This window comes from Acomys russatus, chromosome 6 (assembly GCF_903995435.1).
Source record: "Acomys russatus chromosome 6, mAcoRus1.1, whole genome shotgun sequence".
Lineage (NCBI taxonomy): Eukaryota > Metazoa > Chordata > Mammalia > Rodentia > Muridae > Acomys > Acomys russatus.
Genome location: NC_067142.1, coordinates 57,204,216 through 57,221,786, shown reverse-complemented (window position 1 = coordinate 57,221,786; position 17,571 = coordinate 57,204,216). Strand labels below are relative to the sequence as shown.

General features: G+C 41.3%; 1 pseudogene; it reads left to right on the top strand.

The window, feature by feature from the left end:
- The first annotated feature begins 15,920 nt into the window (after positions 1-15,920).
- LOC127191014 (U6 snRNA-associated Sm-like protein LSm8) lies at positions 15,921-16,215 on the top strand (annotated as a pseudogene).
- Positions 16,216-17,571: the final 1,356 nt, after the last annotated feature.

Here is a 17,571-nt window from a genome sequence, read left to right as displayed (position 1 = left end):
AAAAAAAAACTAAACTAAAGCCCTCCCACACCCCCCCCAAAAAAGAGCATTTGTAGAAACAGGCTTGAGACCCTGTTTCAAAAAAGATGGAAGGTGAGGACCTGAGGTTGTCTTTTCACACACACACACACACACACACACACACACACACACACACACACACAATTGCTTTACCCTGTCTGGACAAATTAAAAAAGAAAAATTTTATTTTTTTATTTTTGTGAGTATATCTGTGTGTGGGTATGTGTATATGTAAGTACAGGTGCCCACACAATGCAGGAGAAGGTTCTGGATCCTCTGGGGTTGGAGTTCCAGGTGGTTGTGAGCATCCCAGTGTGGTGGGTGAGACCCCATCCAAGTCTTCTATCAGAGAAGTGTGCTGGCCTGATTGCTGAGCCAGCTCTCTAGGCCTCACTAACATACTATCATGCCCGGGTATTATATAACACATTCTTTCTTTATTGAATTATTCCCAAAGCATACAAGACTTTCAGTGTCTGTAAGCTGGAAACAGTGCACATTGGCTACCTTAGCATGACTGATAGAGAATATGATGTTGAGCAAGATCTGGTGCTGTCAAAAGTATCCCTGTGGCCCAGAGAGATGGCTCAGCAAGTAAAGATGCTTGCAGCCAAGTCTGATGACACAAGTTTGATCCCCAAGATACACATGGTGGAAGGGGAAAACCAGCTACCAAGAGGTGTTCTCTGACCTCCATATTCATGCTGTGGTATGTGTGTATGTACACATAAAATAGATAAAATAAAAACATTACTGTTTTTAAAACATTTACCATACAGCTCACACACAGCTCACTTTTTCTCTGAAGGCTAGTTGTGGTTTAAAAGTATTATTTAAACACTTTTTAAATCTTTCCTTCACGGGAGTCTCACATGTAAGAAGCACAATTTTCTTTCTGGACTATTCTTTAATGAGTGTAGCATACCTCATTTTCATGCATTTACCCAGACTTTGGAAGACTAGCCTAAGGAAGATTGAATGTGCTCAGGACATTTTACTTAAGAACTCTTCAAAATTATTTTTCTATCCACTTCCTTACAATGCTAATTTTAGTAACTGTTCTATGCTAATTTTATTGCTGATATTACTGCTGCTCTGTTACTTCCACTGCCTCTCATCACTGCTATGAGTTTATACCCCATCTTCCCAAATGGCCATTTTTATAGTTATTTCGATTTGACTCCATGTGCTTTGTCATAACAAATCATGTACTGTACTACTAAAAACAAAAACAAATACAAATACACAAGCTGGACAGTGGTGGCACACACCTTGAATACTAGCACTTGGGAGACAGAGGCAGGTGGATCTCTGAGTTTGAGGCCAATCTGTCCTACAGAGCTAGTTCCAGGGCAGTCAGGCCTACACAGAGAAGCTTTGTCTTGAAAAACCAACAAAACAAAATAAAACAAACAAACAAAAAAACACCACCAGAAAGCCCAACCCCCCCAAATCATTTACCCACTAAAACAGTAAAAAATCAAATATATATGCATACAAATATTCATATATATATAAAACAAATATGTTGTGCATATACAATACAAATATGTAGACATCAATAGGTTTTGCATATATATTTTATTTATACCGAGTCCATTTATAGTCTATAATAATAAAGAAAAGGCCATAAATTTGAAAGCGCGTAGGGGCATGGGAGGAGTTCAGGGAAATGCTAAGGGAACAAATGATGTAAATATGGGACTCATGCATGATATTCTAAATTTTTTTTAGTTAAAATTCTTATAAGGAAAATACAATGGTATTATTATCACTATACTAAACTATGAAAGATTATCTTATTTATAAGTCATTTATTTAGGCAATGTTAAACCTGGGCCTACAATTCAGTTGTTGCTGATGTTTTGGATTCAGTATTTGCCCAGTATGCTACATATATATAAAGAATATCTATAGAAAAATATACTAATGACAAGATCTTAATAATATTCTGATTTATAAAACAAAACAAAAAATCTGGTTTGCCAGATTTATATCATCTATGCCTCACATTTTCTTTTTTGTTTTATGCCTCACATTTTCAATAAACGTGTGTGTGTGTGCGTGTGTGTGTGTGTGTGCGTGTGTGTGTGTGTGCGTGTGTGTGTGTGTTTTGAGTCAGGGTTTCTTTGTGTAGTCCTGGCTGTCTTGGAGCTCTCTTTGTAGCCTGGCCTGGAACTCAAAGATCTGCTTGCCTCTGCCTCCTGAGTGTTGACATTAAAAAGGTGTGCCACCACCACCCAGGTTCAAGTTCTATATTTTTGTTGTTGTTGCTCATTTTTTTTCCGGATATATTCTCCTTGTCTCAGTGAGGCTGCAAATGACAATTCTTCCTCTTTAGCCGGGAACATTGAAGTGTGTCTGGCTCATACTGTTCAATTCCTACGGTATCACTGCCTGCACTTTCCAGATGAGACAACAGAGTATACAAAGAGTACAGAAGCACCTCCAAGGAAAGTCACATGGGAAAAGCAAAGACTCAAGCTCTTATCACAATTTGAGTCTTTTTTTTTTTTTAAGTGTAGCTCTTCTTACAAGCCCTTTGTCATCTTCTTAATGAACTACATATCACTTTTAGCAATCCTGACATAATGAGCCCAGTTCCCACAGGAACGCTTACTGTATTAGGTCATACACCCTAGAAATAGCCACTTAGATTGCATGTCAATATTATAGCCAGAATGGACTAAACTCTCCCATTCCAGTATTTTGAAATAGATCAGAGATAATCTGAAGGCTGTACATACAACTATATGCATGTGCACAGACGTAACATAAGGACTTGGAATATTGCTCAGTGGTAGGATGCTTGCCTGCTATGCTCTGGATTTATTCCCCAGCATGGGAGATAGATAGATAGATAGATAGATAGATAGATAGATAGATAGATAGATAGACAGATAGATCTGTAATGTTTTGTCTACACTTGACTGATTGCATTTTTTCTTGTTATTGTCACCAAATCATTTTTAAACATTTTATTCTTGTCACCTACTTCACCTCTTTTGCCTTCATTGTTTTTGCTCTTGTCAAGTATTATCTTATTCTAATCCTTATATTTCAAAATTCTGCCATTTCAAATTCCAATGCCTTCTCTGTATAATGAAATTCCATTTTGTGTAACTACAGCACTCATTTGTATCAGCAAATATCCTCACACATACTTCATTATACAGCTGTTTGTGTGCAGGCCTCATCCAGCCAACTGCTCAGGAAACTCATGAAGACAAAAAGCGTAGCATACCAATTTTCGTGTCTGCCCATTGAGACAACTCATGGTATTTGTGTGAGCTGTTGTGACTGAACGGATGAGTACATGAAAGCCTTGGTCAGTCTAGTGAACAGCCTGAGGCCCTAAGAGTATGCAGATGTCAGGCAGGGTGGGGTGGCATAGGCCTTTGATCCCAGCACTCAGGAGGCAGAGGAAGATGGATCTCTGTGAGTTCAAGGCTAGCCTGGTCTACAAAGTGAGCCCAGGATAGTCAAGGCTACACAGAGAAAACAAAAAAACAAAAAACAAAAACAAAAACAAAAAAGCAGATGTCAAAAGTGGAGTCATCTGTGATATAGTTTGTTACACTGTCTTACAGTGAGATAAACAAAATTGGTGAACTAATGGTGTCTAAGAATGGAACAGAAGGGTGAGTAGAAAACTTTAAGTTAATGGACCCCAGATTCAAAGGTGAAAAATTCAGTCCACATATTCCTAAACCACATTCAGTAAGGACAGCAGCATTTACCAGAGCTCACAATTGTATTGTATAATAATAACATTGATGGCCACGAGGCCTGGGTGGGCAGAGCATTCCTGTGATCACACCTGCTCAAGGCCACAGGGCCCAGGCAGACAGACCACGCCTAAGATGACTCCTGCCTGGTGCCACATGGCACAGGTGCGGCACAGCACTCCTGAGACAACCGCAGACACCCAGAGGTCCCTGGGTACCACTAATATGAGCAAGTAAGTAGAGGAGACATGGAAGAGAAAGGAAAGCAGAAGGGTGTGTGCACAGTGAAGACATGTAGAACTAGAGACTCAAGGGTAGTGAGGAACAGCCTGACATGAGTAGCCGAGGTCCTGGCCCATGCTGCCACCAGGGTCATGTCTGGGTCTGTGGTTCTGCAGCAGTGTGTGTGTGTGTGTGTGTGTGTGTGTGTGTGTGTGTGTGTGTGTGTTGGGGGGCTACATCTGTTACCACCAAAAGCCAGGCAGACATCCCTGGTTTGGGCTGCCTCCTGGAACCATATTGATGTCTGAGGGCTATACAGAGCTGGCTCCACCCATCATGGGAATCATGGGAGTCCTGGCCTTGAAGGTCTCCCTCTAGACAACAGAGCTGTTCTGGCCCCTTGACAGCTGCAGTATTCAGGAAAGCTACCTCTGCATTCCATCCAGTAAGCTCAGTAGTGCCCTGATTAGAAGAGTCTCGAGGCCAGCCTGGTCTACAAAGCGAGTCCAGGACAGCCAAGGCTACACAGAGAAACCCTGTCTTGGGGGAAAAAAAAAGAGTCTCAGGTGAGCTAGCCCCAAGGGTTTGAGCATGAGAGAGTTGGCCTGGTCACCTGCTGTTTGGTGTTGTGGGCAAGGAACAGATGTTCTCTCCATCCCCTCGGCCACCTACGGTAGGAGAGCTGTCCCTGCCCCTCACCAGCTGCCACACTCTGGAGAGTGGGCCCTTGGGTGGAACAATAGAGCTGGTGTTTGTGAAGATGAGCCAGCCCTGAGGGCAGGAGAGCAGGAGAGCTAGCTCTGCCTATTGCTGGCTGAAGCGTTGGGGGAACTAGTCAGGGCAGTGCTGGAGAGCTGGCCCTGGTCGTGTGGGTGCAGGAGAGCTGGTTGGCTCTTCAGCTCAGCTACCACCCAGGCTCAGATCCAGGACTTTAAGTTGGCCTACACCAACGTCTACCCCATCTATGAACTGCTGGAGTACGTGAAGGGGCCAGCCTTTTAGATCCAAAGCTGCAAGATTTCCATAAAACAGAGCAACAACAGAATATCTGAGAGGAATCCCAGTGAGGATCCAGTATTGGTGGCATAACAGAAACCAGGGGCCTCGAACCAGACCAATGACTCACTGTAATGAACATTTGCAAGTAACTGTGTGTGGACAAAAGTGTCCACTGTGGGACACACTGTAATTCACTAAAGTTTGCACAATGAGATTGTTTTTGAGACAGGGTTTCTCTGTGTAGCCTGGGCTGTCCAGGATTCGCTTTGTAGACCAGGCTGGCCTCAAACTTAGAGCTTTGCCTGTCTCTGCTTCCCGGGGGCTGGGATTAAAGTCGTGTGCCACCACTGCCCAGCTGAGATATTTTGAGGGGGAGGTTGCAAGGGTGTTGGGTGGGTATGAGGAGAGGGAAAGATGAGTGGGATTAGGATGCATGATATGAAATTTACAAAGAACAAATAAAAAGCTTAAAAATAATAATATCGATGATGACCATGACAGGGATGGTGATATTGACTCTCAAACACAATGTTTAACACAAACAATATTATTTCTAATTCTGATTAAAAATTGCAGTCAAAAGCCGGGCGTGGTGGTGCATGCCTTTAATCCCAGCACTCGGGAGGCAGAGGCAGGTGGATCGCTGTGAGTTTGAGGCCAGCCTGGTCTACAAAGCAAGTCAAGGACAGCCAAGCCTAACACAAAGAGACCCTGTCTCGAAAAACAAAACAAAAAAATTGTAGTCAAGAAGATATTTAATGTATGTACTTTTTATCCTTTTATATATCTTTCTATATACACATATCATAATGATTAATCTGTAATTATTCTATATCGTAGAGTATAGCATGTAGGGGTTTTTGTTTTTCTGAGACACTAAATTGTTGCTGTTTGTTTGTTTTTGTTTTTTTGAGACAGGATCTCACTATGCACTCCTGTCAAGCCTGAACTCACTATGTACCCAGGACAGCCTTAAAATCACTGAGCTCTCACTGTCTCTGCCATCCAAGTGCTGAGTTTAAAGGTGTGTGCTACCACATCTGGATACATCTTTGTTTAAATGCATTAAACATTATATGGTTAACACAAACTGTTTCATGAAATGGTTTGTATTATGTGCAGTCAGACCCTCCACACACTTGCCCTTTTCTCTTTTGGTATTGGCCTGGCAAAATCCCCATCTGGTAACACAGTTTCCCCTCTATTCAGTGCCTAAGCAACTGGAGAGAACAAATTATCATGCTGATTGGGCTAAATTTTAAATTTTGACTTCAACAGTGAGCTGGAAACTCAGTGTCATCCAATAATGCTTTGCATGCCCTCGGGTCACTCACTTCTCCTCCCCCCACCCCCCCATCCCCCAGATAACACCGTTACCCTTCAAGCCTCTCTTTCAGTATCCTATCTTAGCTGTTGGTCTTGCTTCTTCTTTCAGTGAGAAAGAAGAGAAAAATTCCATCCTCTCACCACTTCTGCCCCACCTACTTACGTCCTCCCGGACCTTATGTTATGAAAGCTGAGCTGTTCCTGTTTTGTATGAGACGTAGACATAACTTTCTTGCTGTGCTCTGGGCCTAAATTTCTTTTTTGCTCTTAAAATCGCTCTATGTCTTTGCTTGGCCTGTTTGCTTCCCCTTTTTCTAGGGTAATTTATAGATAAATACAATAAGTATCTCTTATTTAATAAAGACTTAAACTCACAGCCACTGCTTCCTTTCTTCACACCTTTTAATAGGAAAAGTCTCGAGAATTATCTGTATTTCTCATCCCAATGCCCGCATTTCTAGTGCCATCTTCCGTCTACCCCAGAAAGGCTGTAGGATACAGCCAGCACAGCGTTAGCCTTCATCTCACTAAACCCAGGGCTGATCCCTGTCTTTATCATGATCGGCTTCACAGAGCAGCTAATGCAAACGGTGGTCTTCTTGGAACCCATTGGCTTCCAAGAAACTTCTTTTGGTTTTCCCCCTGTGTTTCTGGCCACTTGACAGTTTACTTTATTGTTGGTTCCTCCTTATGACTCTGAGAAATGTCAAAGCTTGGAGTGTCCTGACACTCAGGACTCAGTTCTCTTTTCTCTCTCCCCCAGGAGTTCTCAGCCAAATCTACAACACACACACACACACACACACACACACACACACACACACACACACACACACAGAGAAACACATTTTTGTTCTTTCTCTCTTTCTTTTATTTTTTTCCAAGACAGAGTTTTTCTCTGTAGCCTTGGCTGACCTGGACTCACTTTGTAGACCAGGCTGGCCTCAAACTCACAGAGACCCACATGCCTCTGCCTCCTAAGTGCTGGGATTACAGGCCTGCACCACCATGCTCGGCTACAGTAATTTTCTTAAGTCATGTATGTATGTATGTATGTATGTGTGCATGTATGTATATAGATGAATGTGTGGGGTTTATGCTTCTCTTTATCTTTCTTCTATCCCCTTAATCCCTCCTCTGGGGTTTGATCTGGAAGTCACTAGGTAGAATAAACCAAGTTGGTATTAGGCCTGACTTGGGGGACTGTCACAGAAGCTCAGAGTAGGGTTTAGAACCCATTGTGGGAAAGGGCAGCATTTACAAAAGATGTCTCTAGCAGATAGTCAAGGCTTGAGAAGAGGAAACCTGGCATAGCCTGTTGAGTATCCACAGAGAAAAGTTGCTGTGTAAGAGACAGAAAGCCTGGGTAGGGCCAGGCATGGTGGCAAATGCTTATAATCTCAGCATAACTTTGAGATTAGTCTGTGCTACATAGTGAGACCTTGTCACAAGACAGACAGACAGACAGACAGACAGAAAAATTAAATAGACTGAGGAGGACATTCTCACAGGAGGGACAGGCAAATGAGGTGTCAAAGGCTGAGTGGGCTGAGAAGGGTATCAGTTAGTTCAGGAGGGGAGTAGTGGTGACAATGAAAAATCCGTTCCTTAAAAGGGAGTTAATTATATGCATACTGCTATTAAAGAGGTGGGGCCATTAGATGGGAGAGAAGACAACCAGAATGGTCTTTGTGATGCCAGATTAGAAGGTATTTGTGTGACTTCATGTTTGCCCCTTATAGATATAAAAAGTGACACCAATACATTAAATATGTGTATCTTGTACAGTATCTTGATATTCCTTAGCCTTGTCCACTGAGAGGCCCCAGAACTACACCACAACATCTTAGTGACAAATGCGCCTATGACTTTTGGGCTTATCAATGTGATCCTCTATAAAAACAGACAGGGAGGGAGGGCTCTTAGAGAAACAGCTGACGCCAGTGCTGCAGTGGCAAAAGCATAAAATAAGCCTAGAATATCAAAAAGAAAATGCACCAAGAATAGGGGAATATGTTTTTGTTTTTAAAGTTAGCCTGCAGGAGTTTCCAGTGGCCAAAATCTTTGGACAATTTTGAGTGCTAAATTAAAGAACTATAGAAGTAGATCAGAACCAGGTGTGGTGCTCATGTCCATCAGGGGGCTAACCTGGGCTACATAGCGAGATCATATTAAAAACAAGAAACAACAGCAGCAGCAACAACAGCAACAGGTCGGAAGCCATTAAGTAAAATAAATCATGAGTCAATACAGATGAAAGTTAATAAAAGAATATGAGGTAAGTTCGGGTTGAAGAGTGATTATATACAGTCTCAAAGGGCCTTTACACAAAATGCTAATGACAAAGAGGGAAAAAAAACCTTCAAAATGGAGAAGCTTATAAGATATCACTTTAATCAAAGGATTCAAATAAATATCAGGAAAACTGAAACAATTTCGAAGCTGTACATCTACTACCTGCTAGGATACAGCATTAGGAGTCTGAGATCTGTATGTGTTATCTCCAACCGAAGTTCTTAATCTGAATATAATTACAGTGCAACTTGCAGAAGCACGAACTGTGAGATGTAGCTTAAAAAAAAAAAAAAAAAAAAACCTCATGAGTCTCCCAAGAGTCAAGGTAATGAAAACCTGAGACTGTAAGAAACTGTTCCTGGTGAAGAAGACTAAAGAGATGTAATGGGCGAATGTAATACACGATTCCTAACTGAATCATTTATATATAAAGGGTGCCCTGATTTCAATAAAGCCCAAGGTTGCATGGTGGTAATATATCAGTCTTTTTTTTTTTTCTGTCTAGTTTTGTTTGCTTACACTAAAACAACAACAACAACAAAAGGATATTGAAATGAAATCTCAGTATGTAGGGAGGGGGAAAATCAAGGTGTAGAAAAAAAGGTCAACAGTGTAAAACAAAAACAAAACAAAACAACAGCAACAACAACAAAAAAACGAGAGATGAGCAATGTCTAGATACAAAGTTGGAGAAATCTTTCCGGCTCCAGAGGAAGAGAGTGGTCGTCTCAGCGGGAGTCTCTCCATTCAAGGATGGAGAAAGGGTAAAGGGAGCCACCCTACTGCTCCTTTCTGATCACCCCCGGGCTCCTTCACAGAGTGCACCAGCTGAAAACACGTGTGTGTGTGTGTGTGTGTGTGTGTGTGTGTGTGTGTGTGTGTGTGTGTGTAAAAAGGAAAACGCCCTTCTTTACTGGTATAATGAATACTAGAGTGGTAGGGCATTGGCTCAATATTGTTATGTTATTATTGGGTTGACCTTGGTTATTGCTTTTTATTATTTTATTATTCAAAAATAATTAACTTGTTTGTGTGTGTATGGGTGTTTTGCTTTCATGTGTGGGTGCACTACATACATAGATAGCTAGTACTCCCCATGCCAGAGTGGATGTTATATTCCCTGAAACTGGAGTTACAAATGGTTGTGAGCAGCCATGTGGCTGCAGGAAATTGAATCCAGGTCCTCTGGAAGAGTAGCCAGTGCTCTTATCTGCTGAGCCACCTTCCCAGTACTTACTACTTTTAAATGACCAAGGGGAAATTTTTGTTTTTACAACTTTCCTGTAATCTTTGAGATTTATTTACTAGACAGGGTTTCTCTGTGTAGCTCTGGCTGTCCTGGAACACTGCAGACCATGCTGGCCTTGAGCTCAGAGATCTGCCAGTCACTGCCTCCAGAGTGTTGCAATTACAGGCTTGCTTTAAGTCACCGCTGTGTTTTACCTGGTCATTTAAACTAGCTTTGTAACTCCTGCCCTTGCTTCTGGCCTCGCTTCTGCACAGTTAATCCTCAACACTGCAGAAGCATTGGCCATTTCAAAGCCCAGAACTAATCTTCTTACTCTTCTACTCAGCATGGCCTTCCATCAAGTTAGAATACTCTGAACTCTTTTCCTGGTCTTCTGAGTCCTCTGTTACCTTGGCTTTCAATGATTTCCCCAAGCGTGCTTCCTATCACTTTCCCTTTTATCCTGGTCTCAACCATACAGAACTTCCTGCTGTTTTTCAAGAGCATCAAAAGCTGTCATCTCAGGGCATTTGGTGTTAACCAGTCCTACCTCTTTAGGATCTGCCCAGACCCTTCCCGAGAGAGGCCTTTCCTGACTACTGAGCTAAAAGACACTCCTCCCCTACCCTGTTCTATTTCTCTTCATTGCATTGACTCTTGCCAGACATTATAAGGTACGTTGTCTTGATTGCTTATTGATGGAGTTTGCCGCAAATATGTGTGGTACTTAATAAATATGTGTTCGATTCAACCACCGAGACCAAATGAAAATTAAGACAGTAGGTTTTGACCAGAAAACACTTTACCTGCTGAGTCGTCTTGCCAGACCCTCCATCTTGTATTTTGAGAAAAGGTCTCTCACTGAACCTGGAACTCACTTGTTCGGCTAGATTGACTTGTCAACAAGCCCAGGGATCTGCCTGTCTCTGTGCCTAGCATTGGGATTACAGATGTGCACCACTGTAGTAGGCTTTGCATTAGGTGCTAGGGATCTGAAGTCATGTCTGTATGGAGCAAGCTCTTTAACCTCTGAGCCATCTTCCCAGGCCCAAGGGTGTTATGTTTTATTCTGATAGGAGAGGGAGTCAGAAGGGAGGCACAGCAGGGGTTTGAGTGCATTATATACCTGCATTTCCAGTTTCTTCTCTCTGCTTAGCTACTTTTAAGGAAACCAAAGCCTTTGCAGATGAGCTAAAGTATCCAAAAGTTGAACTCAGTAGCAAGCTGCATAAAATATTCAATGGCATTATTCTACAAATTGAAGGAACTAGTCATGTCTAGAGGGACATTTCATTTTTAACAAAGTGTTTGATTTTTAAAGAGGATAGTCAAATATATACACTGAAAAAATAGATTTTATTTTTAGATGAAGAATTTAAAGTCTGTTAGAGGAAGGCTTCTTGTAGCTGTAGGAGTTTGAGGTAGAGTGGAAGAGAAGATGTAGGATGGGTTAAAGAAACAGTTGATAATGTTAGTAGAACAGAGAGGAAAATACCTAGCTTTATTTCGTACATTAGGCAATGCTGTTATCATTACAATCAATTTGCAGTCTTCTTGCTCTGAGAATAGGCTCTAACTAGAAAAAAATATATTTTTGGAAATTATGCAATTCTGGGTTAAACATGTCTCTGTAACTAAGCCTGGCTATTTGAATCTTAAAGCTCTAAGAAATACAGCAGAAGGTTCAATAGAAAATGTTGACCTAAGCGGGCTGCAGAAGGTGTGATATTCGGAGTGAAGGCCAGACCGGAAATTCAAAACAAGTTTCCTTTGGCTAGGTGGTTCTTAAAAACCACAAAGGTCAATCAGTGGAAAGACAGGTGCTCTTCCGAGTGTTGCTATGCATTCCTGTGCCCCTCTCAGGAAGATGAAGAGCAGGTGTTTGCTCTTTCAATGTAGGCCTTCTCACTTAATTCTAGACAACTATAGTTAGTTGGAAGGCTTCTCGGAAGAATTTTGAGGGCCAGAAAGTGAATGCTTACCAGCCTTCTTACTGGGGAGGATCTAACAGCCGGGCCCTTCAGTTGACCAAGACAAAGGGTGCATAATGCATTTGATGGGCCAGATATAGGCTTCATAGGAGGGAAAACCAATATGGAGATCCCTCATGCTTTTGTCTCCCAGCCCCACAGAAAACAAAACAATACGGAAAAACCAAACCAAACCAAAGCAAGCCAAACAACAACAACAACAAAACAACAACCACCTACCTGGGATGTCAATCAGGCTATAAAAAAAAAAACAAAAAAACAAAAATGACAAAGATGAAAAAGCAAGCACACAAACACCTCCTCCGGACAGAACAAAGAAGTCCCCATGATAATGGAGAAGTGGCAGCAAGAGAAATGAAAATGCATAACTCATATCACAGGATGTAAAGGAGTTGTATTTTTCAGTGAGCAAGCACTGAGAAGCCCACACAAATGCCCACAAGATGCAATGGCAACAGCTGCCAGTCCCAGAGAGCATAAAGCCATGTCATGCAGTCCACCCAATTAGGACCTATCTACTCCCTTTTCTTTTTTTCTTCTCCCTGAACTCCAATCCGGAATCCCTGACATCATCCACAATGGAAGAACTTAAGAAGGAAAGAAAGGGGAAAAGAAAGCCACCCCGATTCCTTTCTTCTAATGCAGTGGTTCTGAACCTTCCTAGTACTTCAACCCTTTAAAACAGTTCCTCACATAGTGTGGTGACCCCAAACTGTAGAATTATTTCATTGCTACTTCATGACTGTAATTTTGCTACTGTTTATGATTCATAGTGTAGCTATCTGATATCCAGGAGATCTGATGGGCAGCTCCTAGGTTGAGAATTACAGCTCTAAAGCGTCCTTTCTAAGCGTAGAGGCTAAATTGTTGTGATTTAAAGACACACGAGAAGAACCAGCCTGCCTCCATCTTAGGTTCAAAAGCCACCTTATAGTAAAGGCAAACCAGGCTCATTCCTGTGTATGATTAACCTCTGTTTCTCCAGGATTGGGCTCTGCCCCACCTGTAACCCTAACTGCAAATGGTTTTGTACTGCTTGTTCCAGGAATGGCCATTATGTCTTTGTTTCAAAACGTTTACAACCATCTTGCAACCCTACCTCTGTTTCTAAAGGGTTATTCTGAATACCTTGCTATGCCTACCTCCTTATGCCCTCCTTGTAACCACGCCCTTGTTTCAGGAGGGACTAACATGTTCTGCTCCTGTACCTCTGCTTACTTTGCCCACCAAATCTGTATTTGGACCCCCCCTACTCTGGAGCTATAAAAGCCTTGCCTTCCTCAATTCCAATGCTGACCTCTAGAACCCTGCCTTAGGGGGAGGCAGCTTGTGTACACAAATTTAAAAAAAAGTTTGCTTTAATTAATTTGGCCATGATGATGACTTGGGTCAGTGGATTTTCTCTTTTCATCCTTGGCATTAATATAAAGCCTACTTTTCGCTGCACCTGTGGTAGCGCACACATTTAATCCTAGCACACGAATCTCTGAGTTCAAGGCCAGGCTGGTCTACAGAGAGAGTAAAAAACAAACAAACAAAAAGCTCTCTACAAGTAAACAGAAAAGTCATGAGATTTGCTGTAATTTGTACCAGAAGGCAGGGAGAAGTTTTTACCCACTGAGATAATTCAAGAATAGAGTTGTGTTTTGACTGAATCCCCAGGTCACACTGGCCTAATGTAATGAACACAGAGATTTTCCGCTGGGAGGTGGAGATCTTCCGGAACCTTTAAAACATCCCAACCTCACACGTAAAAAACAAAAGCCTTACAATTCCCGTTATCAGTTCTAGTCACCAACAACTACAGTAGAATCTTGAAATAAAATGCAAAGCAGTTTTTAGGGAAGAAATAAATATTTGATCCCCAGCATTGTTAAAACAAACAAATAAACGAAACCTCTCCAAACAAAAATTAAACCTCACATTTCACATGAAAAAGTCCTAATGGGACCCTTCACAATTAATATATGCTGATAAAAAGAGGAAGATTGGGATGAGAGTTCAGTCGAATGGCACAGAAAATGCAAGCCTATGTAATAAAAAGATATCAGATCAGCCAGTTTTTAATTGGTGAATTTTATTTATTTTTATTTGAGTGTGTATGTATGTGTGTGTTCACTTTTGCATGTGTGTGTGTGCATGTGTTTGCGATCAAAGGACAACTTTGACAGTCTCTTCTTCTCTGCCTGCTCCTGGGCTTGAACCAAGGTCAGCAGGCTTGTGCAGCAAGCGCTGTCGTTACTTGATGGGCCATCTCTTTGGCTCAGTCATGGTTAATGAATTTAAAAAAATTACTAAAGTTCTTATGCAAACTTATTTTCTTAAACGTTTATTTAATATGTATATGAGCATTTGTCTATGTGGGTTTGTGTACCTTGACATGCTTGGTGCCCAAAGAAACCAGAAAAGTGCAAAGCTACTGTGAGGGTGCTGGGAACTGAACCCAGCTTCTTTAGAAAAACAGTAGGCACTCTTAACCACTTAGCCATCTTTGTAGCCCAAAATTACTTTTTTTCCCTTTTTCTTTCTATCCTTTATTTTGAGACAGCCTTGGCTGTCCTGACTTGATTTGTAGACCATGCTGGCCTCAAAGTCATAGAGATCTGCCTACCTCTATCTGCCTGGGATTACAGGCATGCACCACTGTGCCCGGCATTATTTATTTTTTAAAACAAAAACATGTATTTTTATTTTATGTATACATGAATTTGTGTGCTCTGTGTGTGTGTGTGTGTGTGTGTGTGTGTGTGTGTGTGTGCAGAAGCCTGAGGAGGTGAGAAGACAGGGTTGGATACTCTGGACTTGGAATTACAAATGAGCTACCATTGGTTGCTGGGAGCTGAATCCAAGGTCTTTGCAAGAGCAGCATAGCTCTTATTAGCTGAGCCATCCTCACTCAAAGTTCTTGTATCAGGTATACTTCCAAATAGGCTGGCTCTAAATGGAGAATTTCAATTTTAAAGGAATTGTACAAAATCTTAACTCTTAGGGTAGCTCCTGCCCTCTAGTTCGAGATGGTTGTTAGATTATAACATTGTATCTATATTTTCCAGGCAGAAGAGGGAAGAAAGGGAGAAAGAAGAGCCCAGTTCTTCCCTTTGTAGGAAAGTTGCCCCAGTTGCTCATTTTATGGCTGCAAGGGAGGCTAAAGACTATAGTTATCTTGGCTCTTTTAATCTTGAATAAATCTGGAGTTCTGTTACTTAAGCAGTAGGAAAATACGGATACGGAGGCAAGTATTTAAGAGTCACTTGAAACAAAAGACAAATGTTTAGCCACATGCAAGGAAACTCAATAACCTGCTATCTTATTTAATCTCCTCTCACCGAGCAGAGATACATCTTAGAACTTTCTAGCACAGGTTTGTGGATGTTTTTACTCATTCTACCATTCACATGATAATAACTTAGGAGTGCCTAGAAAAAAAGGACATGCTTTTTGTTTTTCCACTGAGCTTACATCTAGGGGAGAAAAGTGGTCATGAACAATATAAAATATAAAAGGGTCATAGGTGGACAAAACTGGATGTCTTAGTTCTTGTGGGAGGCAGAATAGAAATGTCAGTTATATTGGGAAAAACAGGATATGTATTCAAACTGAGAAACAAATCAGTAATAGAATTCAATTAAAATGATTAAACTAAAAAAGATATAAGGAAGAGAGAATGTGGCTCATTTGTAGAATCCTTGCCTAGTGTGCACAAAGCCTGGGTTCTATGCTGTATAAACTAGGCATAGTGATTTACATGTGGTGCTCTGAAATCTCAGTACTCAGAAGGCATAAGCAGGAGGATCAGAGTAGAGAGTTTGAGGCTAGCCTGGGGTAAGAATCTTTTTGTTGTTGTTTGTTTTTTTGAGACAGGGTTTCTCTGTGTAGCCTGGGCTGTCCTGGACTTGCATTGTAGACCAGGCTGGCCTCGAACTCACAGGTATCCATCTGCCTCTGCTTCCCAAGGGCTGTGATTTAAAGGCGTGCGCCACCACCGCCCGGCAAGAATCTTTTAAGAGGTTCTAGTAGCGGGCAAGAACCTGAACCTGTTTCTGGAGGGCCATAGTTTGTTTCCTTGTTGTGGCTTCCTCTCAGATTCCCGGAACCTCCGGGCCCAGCAGCATGACATCTGCCTTGGAGAAAGAACTACATCAACTGAACTGTTGCTGTTATTACTTCTAATGGGAGAATAACAGTGGGAACACTAAAGGTTTTTGACCAGAGCATTAGCTCGACTTTGGATGAAAGCCACGAGCTGGTGTTTAGCTCTTCACAGGGAGTAGAACAAGTGGTATTAGGGTTATACAACGTGAGAGGTGATAATGTAGCGGTCATAGGGGAAATTGACAAAGAGACAGATTCTGCCCTGGACGTCGGGAACACTGGAGCAGAAGCTCTGAGCTCTGTAGCCCACTGAAGACTCAGTGTGGAGTCAGATGTCTGGAAATTTGTACAGGAGATGCTCCTTCTAAGATGATGCTTAGATTTCTTGTATGAGCATGTAATTGTGTGATTGTGGGCTTTGACTTCATGTTGGTACACTATAAATGAAGGTTGAAATAGTTCTACATTTTTATTGGGAAACAGTGTCTAATTTAATAAATATGGTTGCCTGGTTTATTTTTCTACTAAATTATATAAAAATCTAAGGACCATTTTGAAAATGTAGAAAATACCATGACTTTTGGTAATTTAATATTTATGGGGCATTGGTTGTAAGGAGAACTTAGGCTATTATTGTAACTTATACATACAAGTAATAGTAATAAAAGAGGCATTTCTTTTTGTAGATAAAAAAGGCATTCTAAAATGCTTGTTTCTTAATTATCACAACATTTATTTACTTATTTATTGATGGGATATCAATATATAGACAGATCGTCATTTACTTTTATATTAGATATATTATCATAGGACTTAGATATAATTTCTTATAAAGTTATAATTTATTTTTAATGTATCAAAAAGTGAAAAGAGTTAAGAAATGTCTTGGAGGAGGGTCAGAGAAGAGCAGGAGGAGACAGATTTCCCTTGATGTAGAAGAGGAAAGTGGTCATTTCCCTTTTTTTTTTTTTTACTGTGAAAACATTTATAATTTTTGAAGTTACTTTTCTTCAAAACATATGTATTTAAGGAGTGTGTGTGTGTGTGTATGTGTGTGTCCAAACCCTAGAATTTAGATTAGGTCTGTTGCAAAAACTTCAAGGGATCTTGGGTTTTACTGCCAGAGCTGTGCTTGGACAAAATGATGCAGAGAAACCACCAGGGAGGTCATACCCTGCTGAAGTGGCTGACGCCACACCCACACAGACGCCGGCTACCTCTGTGATTACACTGCTTCTTCTCGCTGTAATGAAGCAGAGAGCTCCTCCTTATTCAGTGCTGGTGGGAGTGTAAAGTGATGTGGCTACTGTGGAAATCAGCATGGAGGTTTCTTAAAAAACTAAAATTAAAACTACTGTATGACCCAGCTATGTCACTCCTGGGCAGGGACCCAGGGGATTCTAAGTCATACCACAGAGATGGTGCACATCCGTATCTGTGCACGATTCACGTTAGCCAGGAACTAGAACCAACTGAGAGATCCATTGGCAGATGAATGGATAAAATGTGTTACACACACACACACACACACACACACACACACACACACACACGCTGGAATTTAATTGAATTGTAAAGAAAAATGAAATTGTGACAGTTGGAGCAAAGTATATAAAACTGGCAGTCACTATGGGAAATAATCCAGACTCCAAAAACAACTACTGCATAC